The 16,554-nt window shown below is 38.9% G+C and overlaps 1 pseudogene; it reads left to right on the top strand.

Annotated features, from left to right (window-relative positions):
- Window positions 1-6,889: 6,889 nt before the first annotated feature.
- Window positions 6,890-10,630, top strand: LOC700540 (large ribosomal subunit protein eL24 pseudogene; annotated as a pseudogene).
- Window positions 10,631-16,554: the final 5,924 nt, after the last annotated feature.

Genomic DNA, 16,554 nt, shown 5'->3' with positions numbered 1-16,554 from the left:
AGGTTCACTAAAAGTATCAAAGCGAAAGTCACTATGAAGCAAAAGAGCATAATGTACATAAGCAAATTAAATTCCATTCAGCAAATATTTATTGAGTACAGTTGTTTCACCAAATGTTTATATACCTGGTACACCAGATACCAGATATTGTCCTAAATGCTGTAAGATATTCCTAAAATCCCACTTAGGATACTTGTTAAAAAGCAAGATTCCTGAGACCTGGTGCAGGTTTACTGAATCTGAATTACAGGAGAGGTATCAAGCTTGTTTGTTTTTAATAAGCATCCAGATCATTCTTACCATCAGGAAAGTTTGGGAAACCCTGGGTAGAGGAGATTCAGAAATCAGTGGGATATCTCTAGTGGCCTCATCAATTGTTGCACTGAGGAGCACTGGTCCCTTGGACATGCACTGGACATCCAATATCTAGACTTGAAACTCTCAGCCTCCAAATGAGACTGAGGGGACATCCCTAAGCCACAGACAGGTTTGCAGAAGTCCCTGAATTTCTCTCTAGTGGTGCTTAGAGGTGCAATCTGCTTATAAGCAGGGGCAAAGGACCTTGTTTTACAAGTTTATTGCACAGCAAAATCACTCTGTATTTGATGACATGTTTAAGTGGAGTGACTTTGGGAGGCCAATGGAAATTATAGAGAGACTAAAGCCATTCCATGCCAACATTTGGCACTCTTACTGCTACAGGAGTTGGGCCTTTCTCTTAAAATATATTTTGACCAAAAAAAGCCTGAGTCTTTGTCCTTATTAAAGAAAAGAAAAATGTAAGCCTCCCCCAGGGACAGAATTCTGAATGGAAACATGAAGATGCAAGTGAGAGCAATAGCTTGAGAGATTCATGGAATTCGATTATTTAGGATGGGGAGAATTTAACATGTGCATGGGTAGAGAGAAAAAGAAAAGTCGGGAGAGCAAAATTTTGAAGCTATGAAAATGAGGGAAGGAATTTGGAGTAGAGCAGAGGAACCAGGACAAGAGTCTGAAGGTAACCAGACTCACTGCTAGGAGCCAGGGCAGGAGGGAGTGAGCCAGAGAGAGGAATGTGGGCATATGAGTATTGTCAAGCTGCCCCTGGCTCTTCTCAGCGTTGGAGCCTTTGCTGACTACTCTGCTTTCTGCTCATCATCTGAACTAATCCTGACTAGGAGAAGAAAATTATTAACAACCTGAGCCTCCAATCAGACACCTGGGGCTATTCTTCTGGGCATAGATCTGTTCTAAAGTGTGCCCAGGGTAAATACTGAATATCCAAATGACCACCAAGCTACCACCTTCCCTTAGTCAGACTGACTGGCCAATCTCATGTTCATCTTAGCTACTGCAAATGAGTAAGCAGTTGTTTATATTTTGTCTACCTTTCCTAGGAAATAGATCTGGCCAGACAAGGGGCTAGAGTTGCAGCTCTATCAGACTATTATTGGCAATTGCTTACATGTATTCTGCACCTTAGGGCCAATGAGCTTATGAAGGAGGCAATCAACATCCTCTTGTAGAGATTTCAGCTGCTCTGTCATAGGGCCACATCCTTGAGAACACTCCTAGAATGGAACGGAGCTTCTCATAGTGCTGTCCTGGGATTAGTAGCATCAGTATCACCTGGGAACTTGTTAAACACGCAAATTCTTCAGCCCCATCCCAGACCGACGGAATCAATAATTCTTCAGGTAGGGCCCAGCGATGCGGGTATTAACAAAGGGTATTAACACATGATTCTGATATGTGCTAAATTTTGCAAACAACCATCCTAATGAAAAGGCCAGTTACTGCCAAGTTCTCCTCTCTCTGGCCCTTCTCAGTAGCATCTTAAGGTAATGGCTGCTGTGTCTAAGCTGACTCACTTGCTCCTGCTCACTCAATTTATTCTCACTGACTCTCTTTTCTCCTCTACTGGCCTCATCCCTTTATCAGCAGGGTCCGATGGAAGCCCGTGAACTCTTGTGTTTCTGGCCAGATTCCATCTCTTCCTAAAAATTCACAGCCTCAAACTGTTATCTTGATGGTGACTATCAACACCACTTTTCTCGTGCCTTTATTTCTTCATCCAAGGACTCTAGTCCCCATACAGTTCTATGTAACCCTGTCTTCCTCCTTTCCCCAACTCCTGACAACACATCTACTGGGCCCTCTGGAATTTATGAACCATCATCAGCAAAATCCCTAAAACCTCAATCTCATCTCTTAATATTTGCTTCACTTTATTGTTGCAATTGGAGGCTCTAGTTCGGTGTCTCTTAAATGGTAAGCCTCATACCACCGGGCATGAAGTATGGAGTAGGTTTCCCTTATGCTCCTCATTGCTATTTCCAGTCCATTCTCTCTTCTCCTGAAAACTCCCAGCTTTGAATCTCATCACCTTCTAGCATCCATTTATTCTTCTTATAATAGTCATTTACCCACCTCCAAATCACTCCTACCCACTCCTTGAAGATATTAGCTCTGGTTCACAATACTACTGTCCTAATTCTTCAGGATTTCCATATTTACATCGATGATCTTTTCAGTAACCTGGTTTCTCAGCTCCTTAATCTCCTTTCCCCCAATGATCTTATCATCCCCGTTATCTCAGCACTTACTTCCATGGTCACATCCTGGATCTTGTCATTACCAATAACTCATCCCCTTCATGATGTCAATTCCAAGCATCTCACTCTCATAGCCACTTCCCATCTTTCCAGCTCACTTGTAGTCCAATTCTTTTTTTTTTTTTTTCTTTTTTTTTTTTTTGAGGTGGAGTCTTGCTCTGTCGCCCAGGCTGGAGTGCAGTGACCGGATCTCGGCTCACTGCAAGCTCCGCCTCCTAGGTTTACGCCATTCTCCTGCCTCAGCCTCCGGAGTAGCTGGGATTACAGGCGCCCGCCACCTCACCCGGCTAGTTGTTATTTATTTTTTTTTTTTTTTGTATTTTTTTAGTAGAGACAGGGTTTCACCCGGTTAGCCAAGATGGTCTCGATCTCCCGACCTCATGATCAGCCCGTCTTGGCCTCCCAATGTGCTGGAATTACAGGCTTGAGCCACCGCGCCCGGCCCTGTAGTCCAATTCTAACAGTGCATCAACTCCATCAGAACCTCATCTACCTCATGTTGTCATTTTCTTCCCCAATCAGCCTAAGATTTTTATCTTCTATCATTTAAATCACTCCCTTGCACACACCCTCAATTCTCTTGTTCCTCTCTTACTTCAGACTCTCATTGGGGAAAACTGAATCACCGTTGAAATCCTCCAGAAAGTGAAGGGTAAAAGTATGTCTTCTGCTGAGATTCTTAAGGAACAATAAGGCAGCTAACCTTGAGTATTTTCTTTGAGCTACACATAGTTAAGAGTGTCTTCCATATATTGACTCAATTAATACTCATAATCCTATTAAGTAGTATTCTGTAATTATTCTATTATTATATCTTACTTTACAGATGATCTATCTCTCAGAGATAAAGCAACTTGCCCAAGGCCAGACAGGTAGCAAGTGACAAATCCAGAGCTTGAAGCCAGGCAATCTACTTCTAGCACTGAGCTCTTAGCCACTCCATGATACTGTCTATGAGAGGACAGATACAGGTAGATGGCATGTCAATATGAAGACTGGGGTGAGCCATCAGGGAACTCACTCTGGGTCGTTCCAATTTTTTTACTTAAAGGGAGAAGTGAGAAGGTCTTAGAAAGTGCTGCTTGATAGAAATATAACATGAGCCACAAGTGTGAGGCATATATATAATTTTAAATTTTCTAACAGCCACATTTAAATCACAAAAAGAAACAGGTAAAGTTAAAATTAAGCCCACCGTGTCAAAAATATAATTTCAATATTATATCACATATCAATTGTGACAATCTTTTACATGCCCTTTATGTCTTAGAAATTCATCATCTATTTTAAACTTATAGTATATCTCCTTTTAGACTAGCCACATTTCACGTGCTCAGGGTCTGCCATATTCGACAGTGCAGCCACTGGTAGGGTGACTGAGAGTGAATTGATAATATGCATGGAGATTAAGTATTTAAGGAGAAACATAAATTACCTGTTGTTTGGTTTATCTTAGGTAGTCTGAAGGAACAAATAACAGTACTGACAAGTAGAAGCCAGATCTATATTGAAATAAGACAATATAAATCTATATGAGTGTGTATGTGTGTATTTATATATGTATACACTCGCACAAATGTGTTGGGTGTATGCAGATTCAGCATTCACAATTGGTAAGCCAGAAACTGGCATAATTTGATATCAACAGGATTTAGTGTCCTCCCCCACAAAGTACTTAAGCTACTCAGAATAGAATATATAGCCTTTGTTTGGGAATTAATCCCTGGTTGTCTTCTGTCTGTCCATCCCTTGTCTGATTCTCAATCTTGCAGTCCTCATATCCAGTCTTCTTTCCAGTCTAGTACCTCAGACGCTTTTCAGACCTTCCCCTTTCTCTTCACTCTGTTGAATCTCTCCTCAGATTCAGACACCCATGGGTTAACACAGTGATCATAGACTCACTTTGGCCCTGCCCTTGACCTTTCCACACCCACACCTTTCCCTCAGCCAGTTTTATTACTAACACGAAACCTAGTCCTAAAGAATGACACCAGAGATTTTCCCATTAAGTACCTACATTCGACATGGCATCCTTGTCTTCATTTAATTCCCCCACTACATTGAAATATTGTCATCTCTTTAGTAGTGAATATTCAGTAAGATCCAGGATCCAGAGGATTGCTTCATTCCCATTTAGGTTAAGAATCACAAAGCAATTTACCTGGTGGCCAGATTGGAAGACAGGAGTTAGAAAGGGAAAGCAAAATGGCTGAAAAAATTGTATAGCTATAAATATATTTTTAAACTATGTAGCAATATAATAGCTATGAAATTGAATCTTCTTTCCTAGGGTAAGTAAGTAACAGAGTATCATAGGCCTTGGCAGGCAGAATAACCCCCTTTTCCAAGCTGGAAGATATCATCCTTTGATCAAAAACATAAGATCCTTTCATTTTCCCCACTACAGTCAGCGCTTCAATTTCAAAGGCCACTCGCTGTTTCTGATCCGTTATCAGTCAGGCAGACTCAACACACATAGAGAAAGCCACTTTAGTAGAAGCTGCTGCCTCCTTTATCACAAATGCAGACTTAAGGATCTTATCCCGCTAAAACTGTACAGCACAACGAAAAAAGGCGGAAGTGGGGGCAGAGGAAGCCAACTTCATGATGGGAAGTTCCAGTTTGAGAGGAGCAGAGATGTCAAACATAGCTGAAATATGAAAGTCACTTAATGTGGCTGATAGATCCCTTTGTTTCTGAGCCAACTTCACTCCTTATATTGGGATTTCCAAAACAAAAATACCAGGATGCTGTTGGGCGGGTAAAAATATGACACTGCAACCAGGAAGGAAGATATGTGAATATGTTCAATGACCTGATACACGTCAGGCACAGTGCTGTCTTTTCAAAATACAGCAAACCTCACAATCCCCTCAGCATGAAGAAAAGGGGGCTCAGAGAAGTGACACATGGTATACTCTTAAGTGAACTGTCATTCAAATCCCTGCTTCGCCCACCCTGAAGCCGAGGCTTTTTCTTTCCTTTTCATTGTTTGTTTTCATCTCTTTCTCCTATAGCACCCTGCCTCCATAGAAACAGGAGGAGGCTTGGGTGTGTGTTGGTCTGTGGACTGGTTTAGCCAGAAGGACAAGCCCAACCACACAAACATTTGTTTTCACTTTGTCCATTCTGTGTACATCATAATTGTGCACCCCTCAAAAAAATGTTAGGTTAAATAAACACAGGACACACAAAAACATCTCTGCCTCATCCCCACAACATAAATCATATTTGCCAAATGTTACATTTGCTAAATTGGTGGCTCACCGCTCTTAAACTACTAATTTACTCACATGCTTAACTTCAATGGAATCACAGTGTCATGTTCTTCAGGTGATTTTTTTTCAAGAGCACTGATATCACGCATCCATATTATTCATTTAACAATTTTATTCAACAAAGGACAATTAGATAAAGGACAAAAAGGCAAAGGATGGTTGGAATGGAAACATTGGAATCAAGTCAAATAAACTATAGACTCCAACTAGAAATGAGTTTCCCCAACTAGTTTTATTTCAGACTTCTATTACTTCCCCATGTTTCCTTGTGTGATATTATGAAATGCATATTTGGTCTTCTTCCCCATTTCCTGACTTAAGCATTCAAAATCCTTAGAATTCCCAAGAGATAAGAGTATCATTTGTTAGCCAGGTGTGGTGGCTGCTCGCCTGCAGTCCCAGCTACTCAGGAGGCTGAGGCAGGAGGATCACTTGACCTAGGAGGTCGAGGCTGCAGTGAGCTGTGGTCATGCCACTGTGCTCCAGCCTGGGCAACGGAGTATCCTGTCTCAGAAAAAAAAGAAAAGTAGTATCTTTTGTGTTCTAATGAGATGACTGGTGTCTGGGACACCCTAGATTACCTCAGGATGGGGGCTGGTTGCCAAGGGAACTAACTATGAGATTAGAGGATTGGAACTTTCAGTCCTACTGCCCTCAGGGGGTTTCCACATTGGCAAGCAAGCACTCATCCACACGTGAGGAGGGAGGCGCACCCCGACTCCATGAGGAAAGAAGTTTCTGTACTCAGGCAGCTTCTAGACCTTGCACTTCTCTCTTCATCTGGCTATTTGTTTGTATCCTTTAAATTATCCTTCGAAATAAACAGGCAAACATAAGTAAAGTGTTTCCCTGAGTTCTAGGAGCTGCTTTAGCAAATTAATCAAACTGGAGGAGGGGCCCTGGAAACCCCAGTTTATAGCCAGTGGGTCAGAAGTTCCTGAAGCCCAGACTAATGACTGGCTCCTAAAGTGAGGGGCAGTCTTGCGGGACCGAGCCCTCAACCTGTGAGACCTGATGCTACCTCCAAGTGGATACTGCCAGAATCAAATTGAATTAGAAGACACCCAGCTGGTGTCTGCTGCAGAACTGATTGCTTGCTTGTATGTGTGGAAAAGCCCCACACATCTGGTCACAGAAGTGTTCTGTGTTGTAAGAGCACAGTAGAAGGAGAAAACAGGTATTTTTTTTACTCATTACTTGCATGAATTTTTTGTGAATGAACTTACTTTACTGGGTTTTTTAAATTATAAAATTATTTATAATGTTGTAATGATATATAATAAAATTAATTATAAAAATAGCACATACTGTGGAAATATATACTCATTAGATTCTCTGTATCATGTTTGGTATGGATTCTTCACACCTTTTTTCCATATGCTATACAAACACAATTATATAGAAAGGTTTTCCTCCTTTTTATAAAATAATACTATACACTACTCAGGCTGGGCGCAGTGGCTCACACCTGTAATCCCAGCACTTTGGGAGGCCAAGGTGGGAGGATCACCTGAGGTTGGGAGTTCAAGACCAGCCTGACCAACATGGAGAAACCCTGTCTCCACTAAAAATATAAAATTAGTCAGGCATGGTGGCGCATGCCTGTAATCCCAGCTATTCAGGAGGCTGAGACAGGAGAACTGCTTGAACCTGGGAGACGGAGGTTGCGATGAGCCAAGATCGCACCATTGCACTCCAGCCTGGGCAACAAGAGCAAAACTCCATCTCAAAAGATAATAATAATGAAAATAAAATAAAATATAAAAATTGCCATATACTATTCAATAATTTGTATTTTTTTCACTTAGAATATATCATGCACACCCCTCCAGATCAGTGCATTTAGGTTGACTTATCATTTAAGTAATTACATCATTTTCCATTATAACTATATCGAAATATATTTATTTCTCTAGAGATGAACATTTTGGATATTTTCAAGTTTTTGGTGGATGCTTTACTATAATATATACTATTATAACAAACTTTCTTGTACACATATTCTTCGGGGCAGGTAATTGGGGCTATAGCTTATTGTGATATAGCCCTCAAAACAGAGCAATTAACTCAGAGGCTATGCACATTTCTTATTAACAATATTGTTGTTTTATTGTTATTATTTAGAGATTGTCTTACTTAATCACCCAGGTTGGAGTGCAGTGGTGTGATCATAGCTCACTATAGCCCTGAACTCCTGCACTCAAGTGATCTTCCCACTTCAGCCTCCCAAGTATCTAGGACTACAGATATCCACCAATAAGCCCAGCTAATATTTTTTTTCATTTTAGTAGAGACAGTATCTCTCTATCTTGCCCAGGTTTAACAATATTATTGAGACACAGACCTTAAGTGTACAATTTAATCAGTTTTAACATATACCCACACACTGACTGATACCCATATCAAGATATGGAACATTTCTACCATCCAGAAAGTTCTCTCATGTCTCTTTCTAGTCAAACAAGTCCCCAAACTGTAGATCAGCCACAGATCTAATTTTGCCTGCTTTATGATTTCCTACAAACAAATTATAAAGTTTGCATCCTTTGGTGTTTGGCTTCTTTTATTCAGTATAATAGCAGTAGCTTATCCATTGTATTGTACAGATATACCACAATATTCATTTCTTTTTAACTGTATGAATATTCCACAATATATTCAAATATGCTTCTAGTGATGAACATTCAAATTGTTTCTGGTATGTTTTATTACAATAAAAAATATTACAAGAAACTTCATTGCACTTATATTCTTAGGTGCTAGTACTTGTTTCATCATAGGATATAGCCCTTAAACAGCACTTTTTAATTTTTAAAATTTTTGATTTTTTTAGATACTGCCAGTTGCCTTCTCATGAGGTGACCGCAATTCATACTCCCATCAGCCCATTTCCCACATTTTAATCAATCTGAAGAAACTCTTTGGATATCAGGGGTATTAACCCCTAAATGTTAAACACTTATTCATGGGAAGAGTCGCCTATTAAAATATTTAAAAATACACGTATTGAGCTCAAACTTTATATGGAGTACTTTGCTGGGCAATGGTGATAAAAAGATATGAAAAGCAATATGATTAGCAAGGATGAAGGTTTTCACGTGATACAATAGGAAAGGAGATTTAAGAAAACCATATTGCAAGGTCTGGCAAAGTATGTCTGGGCAAGTGGTTATAAGTGTTACTTTTGAAAAAGTAAGAGAACTTGATAAAGAAGAAGAAAGTATCCTAGGCAGACAAGTGACTGGGAGAAGCCATCGAGGTATTAAAACACCCAGATGTCCAGATTACAGGAGACCACAGGAACATGACAATTACATGGAAGGGTGATCCCTGAGTGCATGTGTGTGCATGTATACACACAAATAACTATAAAAATTAATGAAACTGGAATAAGGTCTATAAAGTAGGTAACACTGTTTACCAATGTTACATTTCTTGATTTTGATAACTTCCCTGTGTTTGTATAATATAACTGAATGCGTTTGTTCTTGGGAAATACACACTGAAGAATTTAGAAATACAGGGACATAATGTCTACAACTTACTCTCAAACAGTTCAGAAAACAAATACTAGAGAGATGATGATTGATTACGTAGATAGAATGACAAAAGAGATGTGGTAAAATGTCAACAATTGGTGAATCTAGGTGAAATGTATACGAGAGCTTTTGATAGTAATCTTGCATTTTTTCTGTACGTTCAAAATTATTTCAAAATAAAGGTTTTTTGTATTAATACTCAAAATGCAATAATGCCTTCAGTGACCTTAGGTGGTTCTATCTGGCTAAAGTGAATCATGTAAGATGGAAAGTGGTGAGCTCTGCAGACAGAGAGGCAAGCAAAGGCAAATTCCTGAAGGGCCTTGTTCTAAGCTGAGAAATGTGAACTTCATCCTGAAAACCAAGTGGAGTGACGGAATGAAATCCAATTTGCATTTTTAGAAAGACCGCTTTAGTAGCTTTGTGGGACCAAATGAGAGGCAAGAAGCTTAGTAGGAGGCTGCCATCATAATTCAGACAAGTGCTTCTCCTCGCCATCTTTTCTCCTCCCGTGGAGCCGCCACTTTTAAGGGGAACATCACACACCGGGGCCTATTATGGGGAGGGGGGAGGGGGGAGGGATTGCACTGGGAGTTATACCTGATGTAAAGGACGAGTTGATGGGTGCAGCACACCAACGCGGCACAAGTAGACATATGTAACAAACCTGCACGTTATGCATATGTATCCTAGAACTTAAAGTATAATAATAAATAAATAAATAAATAAATAAATAAATAAATAAATAAATAAAAGATAAAGCAGTTGAAAGTCAAGCCGTGCAGTTTCAGCGGGTACAAGATCCACCCCGGACACGGGAGGGACTACACCAGGATGGACAAGAAGGTTTTCCAGTTTCTTAATGCATTTATTTCCAAGAGGAATCCTCAGCAAATAAACTGGACTATCCTCTACAGAAAGAAGCGCAAAAAGGGACAGTCAGAAGAAATTCAAAAGAAAAGAACCCATCCAGCAGTCAAATTCCAGATAGCCATTACTGGTGCGTCTCTTGCTGACATCATGGCCAAGAGGAATCAGAAACCTGAAGTTAGAATGGCTCAACGAGAACAAACTACCAGAGGAAGCACAAAAGGCTAAGCAAGCATCTAAAAAGACTGCAATGGCTGCTGCTAAAGCACCTACAAAGGCAGCACCTGAAGAAAAGATTGTGAAGCCTGTGACAATTTCAGCTCCCTGAGTTGGTGGAAAACACTAAGCTGGTACATCAGATTTTTAAATAAAGATTGGACTATAACTCTAAAAATAATAATTCAGACAAGTGAAAGCCTCACCAAGGCAATGGCTGTGAGGATGGAGACAAGGGGACAATGTCTAAATATATTAAGATTCTTCATAACCTATAAGTGAAGGATGTGGGAAGATTCTAAGTTGGGAACTGGTTAAATGGTGGTGCAAGTTAACAAAATAAAAAATAGAGACAAAGAAGGGAGCTCAGGAAGAAAGATGATGGGTTCTGGGTTAACTACGTTGAGTTTGAAGGACATGTAGAAAATTCAAGGGGAGACCTCTAGAGCTTAGCAATGGAATCTGAATAGGGGATACTAACTCTAATGTCATCTGCAGGTAGGTGATTTGGGCTGTGATAAAGGACCAGTTCTTAGGGCTTTTTGACTATTTCTCCACTACCAAAGTAACATTTTCTGAGGATACCTGACTTTTAAAAGGAGGCTAAGAATAAAAAGTTGTTATCTGTCTTAGTCCATTTGTGCTGCCATAACAGACACCACCACCTGCGTAATTTATAAAGAACAGAAATTTATTTCTCACAGTTCAAGAGGCCAGGAAATCCAAGATCAAGGCACTGACAGGTGTGAATGTCTGGTGACTACTACTGTCTGCTTCCAAGATGGCACCTTATTGCTGCATCCTCTAGAGGGAAGAAACACTGAATCCTCATAGGTCAGAAAAATGGAAGATCAAGGGAGCTGAATGAGCCTTTTTTTTTTTTTTTTTTTTTTTTGAGATGGAGTCTCATTCTGTTGCCTGGCTGGAGTTCAGCAGCACAATCTCGGATCACAGCAACCTCTGCCTCCAGGGTTCAAGCAATTCTCCTGCCTCAGGCTCCCGAGTAGCTGGGACTACAGGCACGCGCCACCTCACCCAGCTAATTTTTGTATTTTTAGTAGAGACGGGGTTTCACCATGTTAGCCAAGATGGTCTCGATCTCTTGACCTCATGATCCGCCCCCGTCAGCCTTCCAAAGCGCTGGGATTACAGGTGTGAGCCACTGCACCTGGCCTGCATGAGCCTCCTTTAAAGGGGCTTTGGTCCTATTCATGAGGGGAAGAGTCCTCTTGACCTAATAACCTCTTAGAGGCCCTGCTTCTTAATATTACCACATTGGCAACACTTGAATTGGAGGGCACGCATTCAAACCATAGCACCTACAATACCTGGAATGTCTTCTTCCAAGTACCCGCGGAAATACACCCACCCCCTACCAACAAACTCCCCCGTCCACACACACACACAACCGCTCTAGCTTAAAATATTAGGTATCATAATATAGAGATATTTCCATTAAATGAAGCAGTAGTATGTTGGGGTCCGCGTGTTTCCTAAACAAAGGAATGAACACACCAGATAACACAAGACAAGACAAACATGGCGGCCGCCTCAATGGCACGCTCTGCTTTATTTTATACAGTCGTTTGTGGAATGTTGCCAAGTCACAAGACACATTGCTGTTTTTCTGACCTTTCCCTGACTTTCTAGATTTTCAAGATGTTTACACATAAACAAGCCCCCAACGGCCTGCTTCGCTTGCAAGAGCAGGACTTATCGGGAATGCCTCCTTTGCGAGCAGGTAGTCCTCTACAGTAGTAGGCTGGAGTGCAAAATGAAGCCACAGCTCATTCATCAGCTAATCCAGAAGAACATGCTAGCTCCGAAGAAGAGAAAAATTCTGACTCATCTTCACCGTTCCCCATTAGCTCAGTCAGGGGCATCATAGACCTAAGAATTACCCAGCCACACCCCTAACACCCATCACTACCACCACCTAGCAAAACTATTTCCTGAAACTGCCTGTGTTATACCCCATTTTCTGATGACAACAAGGAGGAAAAGGAGGAAGGAAGACAAAAGAGATGAAGAAAACAATTACCAGTAACCAGAAGTCAAGGGAAGAGAGCTACCAAATTCTAGATATTTCTAGAATTCTAAACAGACAATTCTAAAATATCCGTAGTTTATGGAACCAACAATGGAGACGAGAACTGAATATATAAAAACTTATGGGATTTAATCATGGTTGTGGTAAGAATTAAAGCCATTGGTCTTTAAATAGTTTATTTAACAAAAGAAAAGGCATTCAAAATCAAGAAAGTAAGGGGAAAAAAACCTGCAGGAAAAAGAATTCCTAAGGAAGGCAAGAGGAAGATAATATTGAACATAAAAATACATATAAAATATGGAAACAGAAAGATAATAGAACTTATAAATAAATCTAAGAGCTTTCATTTTAAATATAAAAATCGATAAGATAGTCCAAACTCTGACAAGATAATTAAGCAAACCAACACAAAAGAAGACAAAATCAGACATACCATTTACAAATAATATAGGGAATATAAAAACTGTATAGGTTTTGTTTAATTCTAAGCAAATTTTATCCAAACCAAAGCTAATACAATTGAAAAGCTTAAGAAAACACATAATTTTCCAGAAGTATATGTAATTGACTCGAAAAGGAGAAAAACTGAATAAACCAAATAAATAGAATAAGTTAAATAAATTATGACAGACGCCTCTTACAAAAAATAAGTCTCTGGACCTACTCTATTTTCCAGTGAAGATTTTTTAGACTTCATGTTTCCTTCCTTATTTTATCTTATATATATTTTTCTTTGCATTTTTGACAAATTTTTAATTTAACTGAACAAAATTTATATCCTTTTTTGATATAGTATTCTATTAGCAGTATTTTCTATGGTATTAAAAATCCTTTATAATATTAATAGCTGCAAAACATTGAATCTTATTAATGTGCTAATTATGAACATATATATGTTTAGCACTTTTTTGCTATTAAAATCACTACTCAGTTGAACTTCTTTGTCCCTAAATCATTTTATATTTTTTTAGCTTTTTTTCCCCTTATTTAGTCACAATGTATGAACATTTTTAAGGCCCTTGAAAGAGTGTCATATTGCTTTCCAAAGAGCTTACACCAACTACACTTAAAGCAAGAATATGTGAGTTTCCCCTCTCAAACGACACTCTCACCACCATTTGAGTAATATCCATTTTTAAAATCTTGGGCTGATTTCTTAGATGAACGTAACAACTCAACTTAATTTAAATGTCTATAATGCTGGTAACAACTTTCCAAATATGTATTAATGCTTTCCATTTCCTTTGCTTTAGATTGTCTTTTCTGCTAATTAGCTTATTTATATACTAAGATGGTTTTGGACCTTTCCCATTTAAGGAGCTCCTACTCAGTAAGAATTTGGGGGTTTTTTTGCTATTTTTGTTTGTTACATGCATATTTTCACAGTTTTTCTTATTATATATCTTGACACAGAGTTCTTATATGTAATAAAATACTTTGAGATTTTCTCCATGTTCTTCAATTTTATCAAATTTTGCCACACTCAGATACTTAACATTATTTTTCTATAGCTTTATCATTTTTAAACATAAAATAAAAATCATGTTTCTAATCATTAAAATCATATATACTAACTTCAGATATTTGATAAATACAAAAGGTATTTAAGAGAACCAATATCCTCTTCCCTTTTATGTCACAGTAATCTAGTAGAAATTCAGGAATAAATTAATATTAGGAAATATATTAATAAATTTATACCAATAGACCAGTAACAGAAATCATATGACTTATATAGATGCCCCACATAGGATTTAATAAAAATCAACACTATTACCTAATTTTAGAAAACTTAATAAATGAGGTATAGAAAAGCAAAATAGAGTAAGGAATAAAGATTAGAACAGACAAAAATAGAGACTAGAGAAACAATACAGGAAATAAAACCAAATTTACTTCCTTGAAAAAAAAAAAACTGACAAACTTTTACATAGATTGACCATGAATAACAGGGAGAAGAATCAAATTACTAAATTCCAGAATGAAGTGGTCTGTTTGAAGGATTCAATACATGCATAATCTGTCAGTATAAGTTAGCAGTCCATAAAGAATTGCTTTCATGGAAAGATTAAGAAGATGGCTGTCCAGTCAGAATGGCGATCATTAAAAAGTCAGGAAACAGCTGACGCTGGAGAGGATGTGGAGAAATAGGAACGCTTTTACACTGTTGGTGGGAGTGTAAATTAGTTCAACTGTTGTGGAAGACAGTGTAGTGATTCCTCAAGGATCTAGAACTAGAAATACCATTTGACCCAGCAATCCTATTACTGGGAATATACCCAAAAGATTATAAATCATTCTACTATAAAGACACATGCACATGTATGTTTACTGCAGCACTGTTCACAATAGCAAAGTCTTGGAACCAATCCAAATGCTCACCAATGATAGACTGGATAAAGAAAATGTGGCACATATACACCATGGAATATTATGCAGCCATAAAAAAGCATGAGTTCCTGTCCTTTGCAGGGACATGGATGAAACTGGAAACCATCATCCTCAGCAAAATAACACAAGAAGAAAAAACCAAACACCACATGTTCTCACTCATAAGTGGGAGTTGAACAATGAGAACACATGGACACAGGGAGGGGAACATCACACACTGGGGCCTGTCAGGGAGTTGGGGACTGGGGGAGGGATGGCATTAGGAGAAATACTTAATGTGAATGATGAGTTGATGGGTGCAGCAAACCAACATGGCACACGTATACCTATGTAACAAACCTGCATATTGTGCACATGTACCCCAGAACTTAAAGTATAATAATTTAAAAAAAGAAGATGGCTGTCATATATTTTGTCATATTATGCAGACCACCCACAAGCATACCTAGGAATCGTTTAAATCCAAGTGGGGACCAGAGATACATTTGGAGTATCTTGAAGTGAACCTGATATTAAAAACTGTAAAATAATATATCACAATTCAGGTAACCAACATAACAAGGACCCCATAGAAAGTAAGAGTATGAGATAGGCATGGTGGCTATAGGCGGGTACCTGTAGTCCCAGCTACTCGGGAGGCTGAGGCAGGAGAATCACTTGAACCCAGGAGGCAGAGGTTGCCGTGAGCCCAGATTGTGCCACTGCACTCCAGCCTGGCGACAGAGCGAGACACCATCTCAAAAATAAATAGATAAATAAATAAATTAATTAATTAAATGTTTTTCAAGGGTTCTGGCTAATCTAAAATCCTTAGATTTCATAATGACAGTGTTGAACCAAAGATAATAACCTGGGCAGCATGGCATAGGTAAGCTCAGGGGTAGGTCAACTTTCCCAAAGTAAAATAAATTCAGTGACGCGGAGCTGAAAATATCCTGGCTCTTAGGCCACTGTGTTTGACACATCAAAAAAGACGGTTTCAAGGAGTAACACAGTTTTTCTTTTCTATTAAAAAAAAAAAAAAAGTCTTTTCCTTGATTGTGGTGAAAGTTTCCTGGAGGTATGCATATGTTCAAACTCAACAAATTGGGTACATTATATATGTGCAGTTTTGCGGATCAATTACACCTTAATAAACCTGTTTTTTAAAGAAAAAAAATACTTTGGTGCAAAAATCATAGCTCTAAAATACAAGGATGCCAACATTGTTTCCAACAATAAATTTACCATAACACCAGTTAAAGGATTTGTGAAAAGATACAAAAAAAAAAAAAAAACAAAAAAAAAAAAAAGAAACAAAAAAAAAATTTTTTTAAGAATTTGTGAAAAGAAAACTTATCCTGGCTGTCATCGCCCTGTTCAGTCCTCAAAAAAAGAATCTGGTTTTAAAAGTTATGCTGGACGTGGTGGCTCACACCTTTAATCTCAGCACTTTGGGAGGCTGAGGTGGGTAGACTGCTTGAGCCCAGGAGTTCAAGACTAGCCTGAGCAATATGGTGAAACCCCATCTCTACAAAAAATAGAGAAATTAGCTGGGCATGGTGGTGCATGCCTGTAGTCCCAGCTACTCAGGTGGCTGAACTGGGAGAATCGCTTGAGCCTGGGATTTTGAG

Source organism: Macaca mulatta, chromosome 2 (assembly GCF_049350105.2).
Source record: "Macaca mulatta isolate MMU2019108-1 chromosome 2, T2T-MMU8v2.0, whole genome shotgun sequence".
NCBI classification, from domain to species: domain Eukaryota; kingdom Metazoa; phylum Chordata; class Mammalia; order Primates; family Cercopithecidae; genus Macaca; species Macaca mulatta.
The sequence above is the reverse complement of the archived record's forward strand: the minus strand, read 5'-3'. Positions and strand labels throughout refer to the sequence as shown.